This window comes from Castor canadensis, chromosome 4, assembly GCF_047511655.1.
Source record: "Castor canadensis chromosome 4, mCasCan1.hap1v2, whole genome shotgun sequence".
Classification (NCBI taxonomy): domain Eukaryota; kingdom Metazoa; phylum Chordata; class Mammalia; order Rodentia; family Castoridae; genus Castor; species Castor canadensis.
Window position 1 is genome coordinate 22,051,911 of NC_133389.1, and position 16,057 is coordinate 22,067,967.

A 16,057-nucleotide genomic window follows, 5' to 3' on the forward strand; every position below is an offset into this window, starting at 1 on the left:
ATGTTGTTGGGCTTCTGATTGAATCCTTCTCTATTCCTGGCATCATGATATTTACAAAGAAATAGCTTTATAAATTTAGATTTTGGCTGTTTTTCTCAGACTTTGCCATGTCCTCCTTTAAATACTTCCTATATATACTCATTTTCTAAGTTATTTTATCCATTCTATATTTTTATACTCCCCAAAATTCACATACACATAATTTTTGAGCTCTAGACTCATACATTCAACTATTTCTCTCCAATTGGATAGCTAATAGACTTTACATGTAAAAGTTTCAAAATAAAGCACTCAATTTTCCTTTAAATTCTGCTCTTCCTTCTTTTATTCTAATCTTACAAATTAGTAACTCAACATCAGTGAACATGAAGTGGGGTAGGCAGAAAATAAGTAGTAAGTAACAGAAACTAAGGAAATTGCCTAGTGTATTGGAGGGTAAAAGTGCTTTGATCCAGAGTACAGTGGAGAGGACTGCAGCTTGAAATAAGGTGACCAGGAAGATGTCACTAAGAAGGTGACTTTGAATTGGTGAGAGTTTGGCCTGCAGATAGCTGAAGGAAGACAATCCCAGGCAGAGGAAACAACCAATGTGAAGGGTGGGAGACAGGATAATGTCTGACAACCTCAGTGAATAGCCAGAGGGTTAGATTGGTGGAGGGAGTGGGTGAGAAGAAGCATGGGAGGTGAGATCAGAGAGGTAGCAGGAGCAAGACTTTGTACACCATTGCAAGATCTTTGGCTTTTATTGGAGAGAAATGGGAAACCAGTGCAGAAAGATATTCGTGCTCTTCAGTATCCATTGAGCTCTGATCCATAACAGGTTTTAAGGAGGCAAGAATATAAATAACAGTATTAGGGGATCATTTTTGTTTTTAGGGCAAGAAATAATGATTTATTCCAGGAGAATAGTAGAAGCATGGTTGTGTGTTCAGAGTACAGCCTGTAGTATTTTCTAGTAGATTGGATATAGGATAAGAAATATATGGAAAATACAACAGCACAAAAGAATTTAAGAATGATGTCATCAAGATTTGGGGCCCAAACATCTGGAATTATAAAGCTGCCATCTACCAAGCATTGTCAGTGGATCAGGTTTATGTGGTGATCTTTTCTAATTTGTTGCTTTTATTCAGAAACTGAATTGACAATATTTTTGTATTATCCATGAGTCCAGCAATATAGATGAATTTACTTCTTAATTCTAATAGTTTACAGATTGATGGTGGACAATCCACATACATAATTTTGTTATTTGTGCAGTTTTGGATGTGTAGCGTAGAGATACCTGTTAGATATTCAACTGGTGATACTGAGCAGGCAATTAGAAACATGAGTCCTAATTCAGAGAAGAGACTGAGGGTGGGAGATTCTATTTCAGCATCATTAGAACATGGCTGGCATTAATCATGGAAGTGAGCTTAGACAGCAGAGAAAGTAGAACAAGTACTGAGTGGCTGGGACATTTCAAAATTAAAACTTTGGATTTAGAAGTTTTGCTATATAGTAGTACAAAGAAATGGAGAGAGGAGAAAGTGGAATCAAAAGGTTGTCTTTGTTTTTATTAAACACTTTAATTGACATAACAAACATGCAGAATGTGCAAGAATCCTAAGTAAACTGGGAAGTGTTTTCACAAAGTGAACACTACCCACATTAGGAAATAGAACAGTACCAGCACCCTTTGAGGATCTGCTGGTGCTCCATCCCAGCACAGTGCACTCCACAGTAAGTAATTTGTTGATCTGTGATTTCACATATTTGTGCTCCAGTGTTTGAACTTTACGTAAGTGAAATAATTTAGTGTGTATACTTTTCTTGTCTAGTTTCTTCCTCTAACATTATTTTGTGAGATTCATTCATGCTATTGCATGCAGAAGAGCTCACTTGCTCTCATTTCTGTACAGCATTTAATTGTATATTGCATCACTCTATGACTAAATTTTTATTCTCTTCATAATGTAATTTAATGAACAGAACTCATTAGATTTAATGTAGCAAGATTTATTAATCTTGTCCTTGATACTGTGTGATTTTGATATCCTGCTTAAGAAAGTGTCATATGCCAAAGTTATAAAGATATTCTCCTGTGTTTCCTTTGAGCAGCTTTGTTGCTTTCTCTTTCAAATGTAGATCTACAATCCACCTGGAATTATCTTATGTGGATGATGTGAGATAAAGTGCAAAGTTAAATTTCTGTCCTATTCAAATATTGGTAGTGTCATGGAAAAGAATGTCATTTCCAAATATGATGTAATTATGTTCATCTTATAAATTATGTGACTGGGTGTAGGCAGATAACATCTCTGGACTTTTTCTTTTATTGTTTGTATTATTGTTTACCTTGGAGCTACTTACAAAACTTATTACTGTAACTTTTTATTAAGTTTTGGGATCTAATTGTGTAAGTCTTCCAACTTGGTTTATTTTTGCTCATTTGTGTTGATGATTTTTGGAAGCTTGAATTTTCATATAAATTTTATAAATAACTTATCAACTTAAATTTGAAAGTATAATTTTGATTGTGATTTCTTTAAATATAGAGAGCTCAATAAGAACAACTGATACTTTTTTTTTTTATTCATATGTGCATACAAGGCTTGGGTCATTTCTCCCCCCTGCCCCTACCCCCTCCCTTACCACCTATTCCGCCCCCTCCCTCTCCCCCCCACCCCCTCAATACCCAGCAGAAACTATTTTGCCCTTATTTCTAATTTTGTTGTAGAGAGAGTATAAGCCATAATAGGAAGGAACAAGGGTTTTTGCTGGTTGAGATAAGGATAGCTATACAGGGAGTTGACTCACATTAATTTCCTGTGCATGTGTGTTACCTTCTAGGTTAATTCTTTTTGATCTCACCTTTTCTCTAGTTCCTGGTCTCCTTTTCCTATTGGCCTCAGTTGCTAGAACAACTGATATTTTGACTGTACGTCTTCTGTGTCATAAATTCATCCTCCAATCTATGAATATAGCAATCCTTTCATTTTCTTTAGTTTGGCACAGTCTAGAGATCTTACATTATTTTGTTTTTATTTATTCCAAGCATTTTATGTTTGCTAGTGCTACTGTAAATGGTATCATTCTATAAATCATCATTTTTAATTTGTTGCTTTTATATGGACACCGAATTGATAATTTTTTTTGTATTATTCATGAATCTGGCAATTTGGATGAACTTACTTCTTAATTCTAATAGTTTATAGATTTATGTGGACATTCTGTGGATATAATTATGCTATCTGTGAATAATGAAACAGAATTTTTCCTTTTCCATCTTTGTATATTTTATTTTCCTTTCTTGACTTATTTCACTTACTTCTTGACTTATTTATTGAAGAAAGAATCTTCAACATGACATTTCCTAAGAACTGTGATGGAGTCATGATTAACTCATGTAACTCACATCGGAGGCCTTCAATGTTTCACCATTTACTGTGATGTTTTCTATATAGTTTTGTGGATATTATTTGTCAAATTCAGAAGGTTCCCTTCTTTTTTTTTTTCCTCTTTTCTAATTTGCTAAAAGATTTGCTCATTTTTTGAAATAAAAAGTCATTTTAACAAATGCTTTGATTCCAGTTTTGAAATGATCAATTTTGTTCTTTAGTTTCTTAATATGGGGAATTGAGTTATTGATTTTTTATAATTGTACCAATCTCTCAACCCTGAAACAAATCTAACTTGATTGGATATACTCTTCTTCTTGTACTTTGATGGATCCAGTTTAACAATGTTCTGCTTGAGGACATTGCATACATAATCATGGAAGGTGTTGCTCTGCCATTTTTCTTTCCTATTGTGTTCTAGTTATATTGTTCACGGTCCAGCTATGAGTGCCAGGTCAGCTCCTGACAATGGTAAGGCTGGCTGATAGTACTGTGCTGTCTCCGGGTGGTCAGGGCTACTTTTCTCTTTCATAGTCTCTCTTTTGGTCTGCTAAAGACAATATCAGGTCACAGGACATTAATCTAAGATATATAGCACTCTTCCATTGTTATGACTTTGTTGGTCAGGAGGTTGTCCTGAAGATGTTATCTGTAATTGGGAGAAGGTTGGTGTTTCCTACTCATTTTGTTGTGGACTGAGTTATTCAAATTTCTGATGTAACAGTGGCTGCTGAATATTATTTAAGAATCTGGGAAAGATATGTGCCCTAACTTCAATCCAGGTGATTGCCAAAACAAAGTGGCTGTTCATTCTTGTATGAGACTTTGTAGCAGAGGCCTGTGCTGTCATCAAAGGACATGAAAAGATGTCTCCAAATTCAACTGGTCTTTTCTAAAGAACTGAGTGATTCTCTCCTTTAGCCTGGTCCTAGACTATTCAGCTTGACCTCTGGAGTTTATATGGGCACAGCATTTATGTAGGCAAAGCGTAAGCTCTTCATTGGCAATGAATGTAAATTTAAACTGGCTTAATGGGCATCTTGGTGCACACCTATAATCCAAGCCATGTGGGAGGCAGAAGTAGAAGGATTGAGATCTGAGGCCAGCCCCAGGCCAAAGTGAGACCCTATCTGAAAAACAACCAAAGCAAGAAGGGTTAGGGTTATGGCTCAAGTGGTAGAGCATCTGCCTAGCAAGCGCAAGGCCCTGAGTTCAAAGTCCAGTTTCTTCAAAATTAACAATCCCCTCCCCCACCAAACTTGGCTTAAAGCCGCAGTCTTACTTTCTTAAGAAGTGATAACAGAGGGACACAGATTCTGTTAGGAACAACAAGAGCAAGACATTGACCCCTTAAATAGGCAGACTTATTAAATAGAATTATATAGTTTCTGCAAAACAGACTGGAGTGTCTCTTACAAAATGACTGTTGAAGTGAGAATAGCCCCAGGACATTCCTTTATTTCTAAACTAAAAGTCACGCCAACCTCAAATCATACCTACTATTAGTATAAATACTTGCTGTTTTATCTTCTGTCAATTAGCATGTCTAGGCAAGGCAATTAATTTGAACTATTAGAACTAATTTAATTTCTGGGAGAAGCTATTATTTAAAGGATAAAGGCATATCTGTGATAACATCACCTGCTTGGCAATTTACAATTTTTTTTTGAGTATGAACACTCATTGAACAAAATTTGATCAAGGTTATGCAGAGGAGTTTTGAGTGTAGGGCATGGGTAGTTCCCTTCAGGAGGTAAAGCAATCAGATTCTACATTTGGTAAAGGAAGGAGTAGCTGGGTGTGGAGTCTGCCACCTGCCTCCACCCAAACCTAAGTTGAATTCTTCAGTATCACTCCTTGTTTATCTTCTTTATGCTGGAATCATTAGTCATGGTGCCCTCCAGTCTGAGTTTCCATTACAAAAGCCTGTTATGGCATTGCCCTGATTGACGGAAGTGCCCTAGGCAGACTTGTTCTTCATTAAGGTTGATCACTGAATAGTTTTTAAGTCCTAGAAGATGGAGAGAGTGACATATCCATCCCAATGACAGCCAACTTATAACATGATCAGTGACTGTTAAGCGGATTTGGAGCAAAGAACCCATTCTAAAGAGGAAATAGTGGATTTCTTCAGAGCCTCACGCTCAAGATCAGAATTGAGAAGAACAAAAATAATCCACTAGAGAGTAGCCAAAGCATATTGCAGCCTTTCATGAAAACAAGAACCTATTACACAGAAACTGAAGCCAGAGAGGTAATGACCCTTGCTAAGGTCAGTCAGCTAACCTGAATGCTGCCTTGCACTATGCTTCACTGCCACTGGAGATTTCCAGAGCAAGAGGTAAGGAAGCCATGTGGTAGTGGGGAGATGTCATCCTCAGAGAGCAGAAGAGAGAAAGGACACACTGACACTGTGTGGTCCTCCAGACTTCTCAGTCTTACTCCATACTCTTGCTCAAATCCCAAGGCTCTCCTATCCTGGCCTGGTGTCCTGGGGTTCCAGCCATTGCAGAATTCCTGCTTTCAGATCCCAGTAACCTTTCCATTTTCCTATTGCCCCTGCACTAACCTAAGGATATTTGTTTTCTTTTCAAGTTCTGCTTTGATAACAAATGCTCACCAAACTGTAAAGAAATACAATATTTCAGCCAGGTACCAGTGCCTCAAGCTTGTAATCCTTGCTACTTGGGAGGCTGAGATTGGGAGGATCATGTTTCTGGGCCAGCCTGGGAGAAAATAGTTCACAAGATCCCATTTCCAAAATAACCAGAGGAAAATGGACTGGAGATATAGCTCAAGTGATAGAGTGCCTGCTTTGCAAGTGCAAAGCCCTGAGTTCAAACCCCGGTTTCACCAAAAATTAAAAAAAAAAGATAATTTTTTTAAAAAATGGGAGCCTAGGTATCAAGCCACAATTACTCCCTCAAAATACTGCAGTTGCAGAAAGGCTAAGAAGCCAAATTCCCATAGCCCATTGGAGGATAACAAAAAATGAAAAGAATCCAAGAAGCTAAAATTTTAACTATGGTGATGTGAACAGTTTCAAAAGGGACCTAAATGAAAGTTTAATTTATTGAGCTTTAGAATCTATGAGACTTCCTCATATTTCACCAGAGGAAATGAAAAAATGAGTTTCTGGAGCTAGTATTAAAACTGCCCATACCAACTGAAAGTGCAGAGAAGATAAAGGAAGAGAATGTGAACAAACGGTAGCAAAGGTAAGAAATTTAGGTTCATCTATAACCAAAAGACTTTCAACACTTTCCTATAACTTTATTCTGTGTTTTCCATCCTTCCTCCAAAGTTAGAAATACCTGGATAAAGTATGTAACATTGACATCCCAGGTTTCATGCCTTTTTCCACCTTTATCCATGCTTCCTTCCTTTGACAAGAGGGGTACACATTGCAGAGAAAAGCAGCATGACATGACAACTCCAGCTACTTTCAGCTGATGATATAAATTTCTCCATACCAGTGATTTATTATGGATGACAGCTTTTGTGATTGGTCTGTGCTACTGCTCAACCAACAAGTACATATTTTGAATATCACCCTTGGCTAAGTCGTGGTTTCTGTATCTATTATGTGAATAGACAGACTTGTATATACATGCAGATGCTCATACTGTTCCTAATATCTTGCTGTTTTATTAATGAATAACATAACAATAACATAACAACAATCAGAGTTTCAGTTCCTACCATGGTTCTTTCCTTCCTTTATTAGCAGAGATGGACAAGAACAGAACTTTTGTCTGTTATTCAAGGTTTATTCCCACTTCTCTGCTTTTTCTACATTAGTAGGTCCAGTTGGACTATTTTTCTTGGTAGTTCCTCAGTCTGCCTGGTAGATTGTGTACCTAAGAAAGTACTCAAAATCTCATCTTTACCTCTGACCTTTTCTATTTCTTTTGGGATACTTTAGATTGGTATTAAATTATTCTCACAGTTCTGGAGGCTATCAAGGTCAAAGTGTCTTGAAGGCATTCTTCCTGGTTTGCAAATGGCTGCTTTCTTGCTGTTGCTCAAATGATAGAGGTGTTCTTTCTGTCTTGCTTCTTTTTGTAAGGACACTAAACCCATTCTTGAAGGTTTAATGACTTACTTACCTCCTGAAGTTCACATTTTCAAATACTGTCACATTGGTGATTAGGGTGTCAAGGTAGAAATTTGGAGGGAGGGGGTAAACAAACATTCCATAGCAGATCTGGTAGCACTTAAACACAAAATATATTTCTTTAACTTTTATTTTTTTGATAACTGCAAAATAAAAAAAAACAGCTGAAAACTAAAAAGACATTCAGTTCTGCGGCTTTAGTCATTGTTCCATCCATTCCATGTCTGTGTGGACATAACTTGGGCTAATGGGAAAGTAGCTTTCCTGCTCCAAGAAGGATTTTAGGCAGAAATAGAGGTGCAAAGGTCTCAGGAAGCAGGGCATCACCAAATTCTGAACAAGACTAAAGCTCAAAGGGAGGAAATGTAGTGTTTAAGGAACCAACTTGCAAATACAAACATGAGTAAATGAAAGCAAAACAAAGAATGATCCTTACGGCTGGATTTCTTTGCTAGTAATAAACATCCACCACTATTCTGGGAACATAATTTGTCTATAAATATACACTTCCTATTTAATAGAACCATAAGGACTAGTTAACAAAAAAATTACCTAAGAACCATCAACTTTCACTTCTCCAACTGGGTTGTAATCCACAAGCTAATGTTGGTTGAAGAATGGACATTTCCCTCTGGCTGATGGGAACCAACAATTGTAAGGTTCCCAGGAACATTCTGAAATACCCTTGGATTTTGAGGGATTTGGGCTGCAATTTCCCATATCTGTGAGATGTGAGAGGATTAGTGGAAATAGTTTCTTGGTAATTAAAAAAAAATCCCAAGTCCTAAGAGTTTATGAACTCTTACAGGAACATAGAAACCAGCCTGAAATTGTTTCCAGTGAAATGATTCGACCAACAAAATTGAATGGTATAGTATTGAATTATGTAGAGAATTTAATTTGTAGTACGGAAATCTGGCAAAATCAGCTATAACCAAGGGATCAACGTCAACATCGCCAAGGATGTCATGTTGCTCTGAGCACCCGCAGAGGATGAGATGAGTAGCAGTTTCTGTGGCTCTCTCTCCTGCCTCCCCCACCCCATAAGCACTCGAGAAGAACACCAGACAAGGCCAAATGAGGATTATCCACAGAATTTTGCTAGAATACTTAGCTGTAACTCTCCAAATTTGTTGAAGTCAAGAAAGGACTATAAAAAACTGTCACAGACCAAAGGAGATAATGCTGTGAAGTGTCCTCAGTGGGATCCTGCAATTAAAACATATTAGCTGAAAAATAGGTGAAATCTGTATAAAGTCTGGAGTTTAGTTAGGAGTAATAGACAATGTTAATTTCATAGTTTGGACTAGCTTACCTATGTAAGGCTATGTAAGGTGTGGACGGAAGAGAGCTGGGGGAACATAGACAACTCTTACTATTTTCTACAACTTTTTAATTTTTTTGGTCTCAAATTATTGCAAAATAAAGTTTTATTAAAAACAAGAAAAGGAAAACAGAAGCTTATGAATTTAGGGTGCAAACAGAGCCTCTTCGAAACGCATCAGTAAAAATCCCTCCTTAATCCGTAGCTCTACAGAGAAGCGTCAGGGCGGCGTCTGGTCCTAGCGCAGAGGGCGCGGGCGTCCCGGGCGCGGCTGGTGCGCAGGCTCCCGGGAGCCGCGGGGCCCTGGACTCTGCCCTGGCCGCGCCCCGCTGGGCGGAGCCCAATCGGCGGACCGCGAAGCCCCGGGACTGGACCCTGGCCTCGCCGCCCAGCGCCCTGAGGAGATCAGGCCGGGACCCCGCGAGAGCCCTGTAAGGTAGGCGACCTGCGGACCCCGCCTCTGCTGCGCGCGCCAGGTGTGTGTGTGTGTGTTCCGATGTCCCTGGAGCGGGTGTCCCCAGCGGAATTCAGTGTCCCAAGGACATTTCCAGAAAGGGGTCTTTGGTGAAGAAGGTTGGCTCCCTTGTTACGCTGTTCTGGGCTCGGATTCTCTGGGCCAGAAGTTTCTTTTCCTCCAGGGAGAGTTGCCTTTCCCCAACAAAGGAACCAAGTCCTCCTCATCCCGGCGCACACCTGACTCCTGATTACTTATGTAGGCTGTGGTTATACAAGCCCTTCGTCAGAGGTCGCGCAGTTTCTGTCTGCTAATTTCAGGGGCGGTGGAAAAAGGCCTCTGGAGAACGCTGTCACCTGTTCACTCCGGAGTGGCAGTCACTGCGTCCGCACTTTTTAACAGTAAAGAAGAGTGGAGGTGTCGCCTTGCCCTTCATTCAGTCGCGCTGACGTCTGTAGCTGCAGGTGCAGCGCAAGGACCGCTTAGCAGTTTCCTGCTATTCTGTTGGCATCGTGGGAATTTAGAACTGAAAGTTACAGAGCCCTAGGCAGCTTTGCAAAAGAGCAGTATTCCTTTAGGAAGTTCAGCGCAAGTTTTTAGGCTGGATGATCCCATAGTTGTGAATTTTCATCCTTTTTCAGAAGGGAAGAAGAATAAAAATAACTTAATACAAATATCAGAACATGCAGTCAGCCCTGAATATAACTGAAGTCCTGTCTGTTCACCATTATGTCATGTTGTTCTATTTGAAGATTCAACCTCTCTTTTCCTTTTTCTGGTGTGTAAAGACCAGATGAAGTGTCAAAATACAAAAGGGAATTACTTTGCATTTGCAACAGGGAAAAGATCTGTCCTTCAAAGCGAGAGGCTAGGGGGAGAGGGAGGGGGCGGGGGAAAGGGAGAGAGCGGGGGGAAGGGGGGGAGAAATGACCCCCCCCAAAAAAAAAGATCTGTCCTTCTGAGTTTACAGAATGTAATACAATATTCGGCCCTACTGGAAGACTGGTTTTCCAGAAATTTGAGCTGGACTGGTATCAGGTGCTTCAGCACACACAATTGGTGCTGTTGTTAGGCTGTTGCTGGGCTGCCCTACTGCCGCCCACCCCCTTTCACTGAATGAAGGTCCCAGACGTAGAGGAATTTGTGCCTCAGGTAGGGAAAATTCCTTATGGCTTTCTCAAGTACTTACAGAAAGAATGAAAAAAGGTTAGATACTTCCTGGCAAAGTTCATAGCATTCTTATTTTTTGTTATTTACAAAATGAATGGATCCTCTGTCCTAACTAAGAAGGAACTTTTGAAGTAAATACAGATGTTATTTATAGGCATGTTATTTGTTAGTTTAGTTATTTAGAATGTGTTCAACATTACACTTGAATTGCAATCCAAATTTTGGCTAAAGCTTAGAAAACGTCAGCTAGATTTGGCTAAAGCTGAAAAACAAGGTGCATATTTACTTGGGATAATGCTGAATAAAGAAAGAACTGAAGATTGAAGAGAATTGGAAAGTCTTCTAAAGTTATAGTTTCAAATCTTTTGAGCTGAGACACTTCCATCTAAATTATATGACCATTTCTTGATTAAATATTTTTAGTACACATTTAATAGCAGGTTTAAATGGGTTTACATTTTAGTAAGCACAAAAACAGCTATTGACACAGGTTTGGAAAACACGTGTGTGGGGGGTATGGCTGTATATATTTGATTTTAGAAAATGTTTGGTGCATCTCTGGCTTTGTGGGTTTATTCAGCCATTATTTGGGCCAGTATTTATGGAGTACCTATTGTATAGCGCACTGTGCTCTCTGTTGGAAACGCAGGAGGACATATTCTGGTCTTGTTAGAGCATCCCAATACCACAGATTAGAACTGTATCCGGGACCCCCCTTTAATTTTGTGAGTGATACAAAAGTAAGTGATACTCCCTTACACAGATTTAAATAGTCACATCTAAAAATTGTAAAGGAATTTCCATGTTATTCTGGTCAGTGGTTTTCTTTTTTGTATAGGTTGAGGAAAAATTTAGAAATCATGTATTCTAGGTTTAATATTATTAAATAGTGAAATAACTAGCTAAATATCAATTGCATGCAAATTAAATGAGAATGAAACAGTTATGGATGACAGTAATTTGGGGGAGGAAAAAAAGGATGAACAAAAGGCTTAAAATTGAGAAAGTTCTATCCTTTAAATTATAAAATGACAACTTTATTCAAGCTATTTTTACCTTTACTCTGTTTTATTTTTTTCAAAACAGCTTCCTGCAGGTGTAATTTACATACCATTAAATACATCCAAGTGTATAATTCAATGACTTTTAGCAAATTTACAGAATTGTACAACCTTCACTGCATTTACTTTTATTATTTTTTTTGATGATTGAATAAGAGAGTTTATTACTTCATTTTTTTTTTAAATTTTTTCTATTGTTGTACTAGGGGTACATTGTGACATTTGCAAATGTTCTTACAATATATCATAGCTGAATTCACTCCTCCATCATTCTCCTTTATCCCTCATCTGCCCCATTCCTGGAATAGTTTCAACAGGTCTCATTTTTCCATTTTCATATATGAGTACATATTTCCACCATATTCACCCTCCTACCCCCTTTCCTTATATCCTACCCCTCCTACTGGTACCAACACCCTCAGACAGGACCTGTTTTGCCTTCCTGTTTTGCTTTAAAATTTTTTTTTAAACAAAGGACATTTTGTTTGTTTAAGATTATCTATACAGGGGGTTTCATTGTAAGGTTTCCATGTATATATGTATTATAACCTAAATTGGTTCATATCCTCTATTTTTCTCCTTTCTACCTTAGTCCCCTTCTTATGGTGATTTCAATAGGTTTAAACATTCTGTATTCATTCTTGTGTAGAGAGTACATCCACCATGTTCACCATAACTTCCTTCTTTTACCCTTGTTCTCCTGTTAGTGTCTTCCTCTTAGTGTGACCTGTTTATCATAATATTGCTTATATTTGTATTAAGTGTATAATTCACATATGAGAGAAAACATATGGCCTTTGGCTTTCTGAACCTGGCTAACTTCACTTAAAATGATGTTCTCCAGTTCTATCCATTTACCTGCAAATGACAAAATTTCATTCTTTATGGCTGAATAAAATTCCATTGTATATAAATAACATATTTTCTTAATCCATTCATCAGTAGTGGGGCATCTTGGCTATTTCCATAGCTTAACTATTATGGATATGATTCCAGCTTTAGGTCATGTGAGCACTCCCCCAAGTCTCTGCTGTCTGTTTGCAGTCAGTCACCATTCCACCTAAGCCCTAGGCAATTACCAATCTACTTTCTCTCCCCCTGGATTTGCCTTTCTGGATTATTCCCTAAAAAAGTAGAATCATACAATATGTCTGGCCTTTAGCATCTGGCTTCTTTCACATAGAATAAAGATTTTGAGATTCATTCAGGTTGCAGCATGAATCCATAGGTGGTTCCTTTTTATTGATAATCAGTATTCATTCTACTTGGTGGCTACACCACACTTTGCTCCCCAGTTGATGGATTTTTCTGCAATGCACTTAGTTATATATGTTGGTCTGGCTTCCCTGATAGGAAAATTTGAAATAACAAGTCAAGTTTACTTGATTGTTTGGTTCTCCTCTTTGACAATTTTTAATATTAATGTCAAGAGTTGAATATTCAACTCTTATTAAGCCATGAAGTTTTGTATTTGGAACCAAATAAGAACTTCCTAGTTACATGATGTTGACCTTTGGTGTACCCCTATTAGGAATCAGGAAACTTGAACAGTAATACCTAGCCAGAATTATTTTCCTATGCACCCCCATTTATCCTGCCTTGTGCATGATGGCAGGTGCATTTGTGGGGCGGGTCAAGCTGGACAATTAATGCTTGAGAGAATTCTCTATTTGAGGAGAGACCCTTTTATTCTTATCTGGCAGATTCTCTGGCTCTAAAAAGAAGACAGTATCTCTACCAATGCCTTTCAGTTTCTACTCAAATTTAAGTTCCTATTGGAGAAAAGAGAACATTGAAATAGCTTGAAGTCTACTTTATTGATAACTTAGAATGCAAAAGATGTTTTTAAACATCTAAAATTTGAAAACAAGATAGCCTAAGTCAAATAATACAGTTTTCCCAAAGCTGAATGTGTTCATTTGCGCCTCAGCTTTTCTGCGTGAAATGTCAAAACAGCTTCTTAAAAACTCCTAGGTGAGAGCACTGCTGTTTAGATGACCTGTGATTAGATGAAGCAATCAGTCTCAGAGGGTAACATCTGTTTTTCTCCTTACTAAGGATTTAAAAAATTATTAAAAACATGCATTTTTCTAATCTTACAGTGATATTCCAAATGTTTCCTTAGGGGTGCAGTCTATATTCGGGAATCCACCTTCATCCTTCTGACATTTATATACTTCAGGAAGGGGGTGAAAACATTTACCATGCTGTGTGGGTCCACCAACAGGAAGAAAGCTTGATTAGGCACTGAGCCATGGGCACCTTCTAATTATTTTGATGAACTGCATCTATGTTGTCATGATCTGGTATGAAGAAATTGCTATTACCCAGAACAAGCAGCTTCTGCCTTTCATCCAGTATCTTCCTATAAGCACCTGGATTTTGGTAGAATGCTCCTCTTGGAGAAGTCTGACATGTTCATGGCACATAAAGGTGAGCACAGGTGGTGACAAAAAGGAGAGTCCCAACTGCTTTAGGTCCTGATACACTTTATAGTTTTTGACCCAATAGTCTACCTGCAAATGAGCGAAATATGAAGACTTCTAGACAGCTATTAGGAAAGGTATGGGGAAATGAGAGAAAAAGTTCAAGGTTCATAAGTGAGATTTAAATATTGTTGCAGATATTATATGTATTATGTTTCCTCTGACCTTTTCACCTTAGTAAATAGTGTTCATGATTAACTGTTTTAGAATATTTAAAAGACCTTCCTTGATTCTGTCATCACTCTGAATGTCTTTATTAACTATTCTTGTAGCACTGGCTTTTCTACTTAACCAATCTACCTATGAATAGCCACTTGCCTGCTCTTAACAGTTCTGATTCCATTGCTAATATTTACATGCTTTCCATTTACACTTTTTTGTGGTCAGTGATTTGGATGGAGGAAAATTAATCCAGTTAATTGTGGGTTCCAGTTAGTTCTCATAAAATAACTAAGGGTCCTGGGATCTCAAAATCTCATTTGTACTTTATTTTTTGCATACTATAATAATAAATTATTATAATAATAATCTGTGAATATTTATGTTTGAAATAAAAGTACTATATACCAATTTGCTCTGTGTGTGTTACTGGGGTTTGAATTCAAGCTTCGTGCTTGTGAGGCAGGCACTGTACCACTTGAGCCGTGACTTCAGCTTGTTTTGCTCTAATTATTTTGAAGACAGGGTATTGCTTTTTTCCCAGAGTGGCCTGGACTCTGCGACTCCTATTTTAAGCTTTCTACTGTCAATGGGATAACAGGTGCGCACCACCACACCCAGCTTTTTCCCACTGAGATGGGGGTCTCACAAACGTTTTTTGACCAGGCTGGCCAAGTAGCTAGGATTAAAACCTAGTAACCTCCCAAGTAGCTAGGATTAAAGGAGTGAGTCACCAGACATCTGCCCAATTCACTTTTTTTTTTTAAACTGTAGAGTATTGTATATTTTGGCAAATGCTTGTAGTGAGAGAACCACCATCAACCATCAAAATATGGACTAGTTAAGCTGCCTCACCCCAGACAGGCCCAAGTCTCTTTTGTAGTCAGCCTTTCCCCCACTTCCAGTCCCAGACAACCATGGCTCTGTCTCCAGTCATAAAAATGGAATCACACAGATGTATCTCTTTGAATTTGGGCTATATTCAGTCAGCATGATATATTTGAGATTTAACCATGTGGTTGTATGTTTTAGTAGTTCATTTCTGTTTTAGTCAGCTTTTTATCACTATCACAAATATTTGAGATTGTTTGACTCACAGGTTTGGAGCTTTCAGTTCATGATCAAATGGCCTGTTGTTTTTGAGTCTGTGGCAACACATCATGGTGAAAATGTATGGCAGAGCAAAAACTACTTACCTCATGGGCAGGGAGTGAAAGAGAGGGACAGGAAGCAGGTGGGAGTCCCACGATTCCCTTCAAGAGCACACTCCAATAATCTGAAGACTTCCTACTAGGCCTCACCTTTTAAATGTTCCTCTATTTCCTAATAATGTTTTACTAAAGACCAAGTCTTTACCACATGGACCTTTCAGGACTTTGCATATCCAAACCATAGCAATTTCTTTTTATTGCTGAGTAGCATTTGCCTGTTGTTCACCATTTGACTTGTTGCCAGCATTTGGCAATTATGAATATTCGTATTCAGTTTTCATAGAATTTAAATTTCATTTAACTTGGGTAAATACCTAGGAGTGGTATTTCTGGGTTGTACAGTTTGAGTTAACTATATAGAAAACTGTCAAACTGTTGTCAAAAGTAGCAAATTTTGTATTCCTCTCAGCAATAGAATGAGTTCCAGTTGTTCTGTGTCCTCACATCCCACCTCCCCATGGCTAACTTTTAAAATGAAATGAATTATGTTGTGTCTGAAATACTCTGGATGAGTAGAAAGCTATAGATACTTTATTAATTCTTGAGCTATTTGCTCTTAAAATATTTTATAAAACCACAAGAGAGCTCTTCCAAAAAGACACTGTGTAAATGTTACAAGCAACTGTGTTATATGTCATTGACATCTGCTGCTTCTGTATTTTCTTCATTGACAAATCATAACTGACTTTTGG

At 38.1% G+C, this 16,057-nt stretch overlaps 1 protein-coding gene across 8 annotated transcripts in view; it reads left to right on the forward strand.

Moving 5' to 3' along the window:
* The first annotated feature begins 1,704 nt into the window (after positions 1 to 1,704).
* Ccdc68 (coiled-coil domain containing 68) overlaps positions 1,705 to 16,057 on the forward strand; it is a 59,297-nt gene continuing 44,944 nt past the window's right edge. For 5 of the 8 annotated variants that reach the window (XR_012447025.1, XM_074069787.1, XM_074069783.1 and 2 more), the window contains exon 1: positions 9,126 to 9,260. The gene's annotated coding sequence lies outside the window, so the exon portion shown is untranslated. Of the gene's footprint in view, positions 1,726 to 9,125; positions 9,301 to 16,057 lie in introns of those variants that run through there. The other 3 variants (XM_074069786.1, XM_074069785.1, XM_074069784.1) reach the window with 3 other exon arrangements.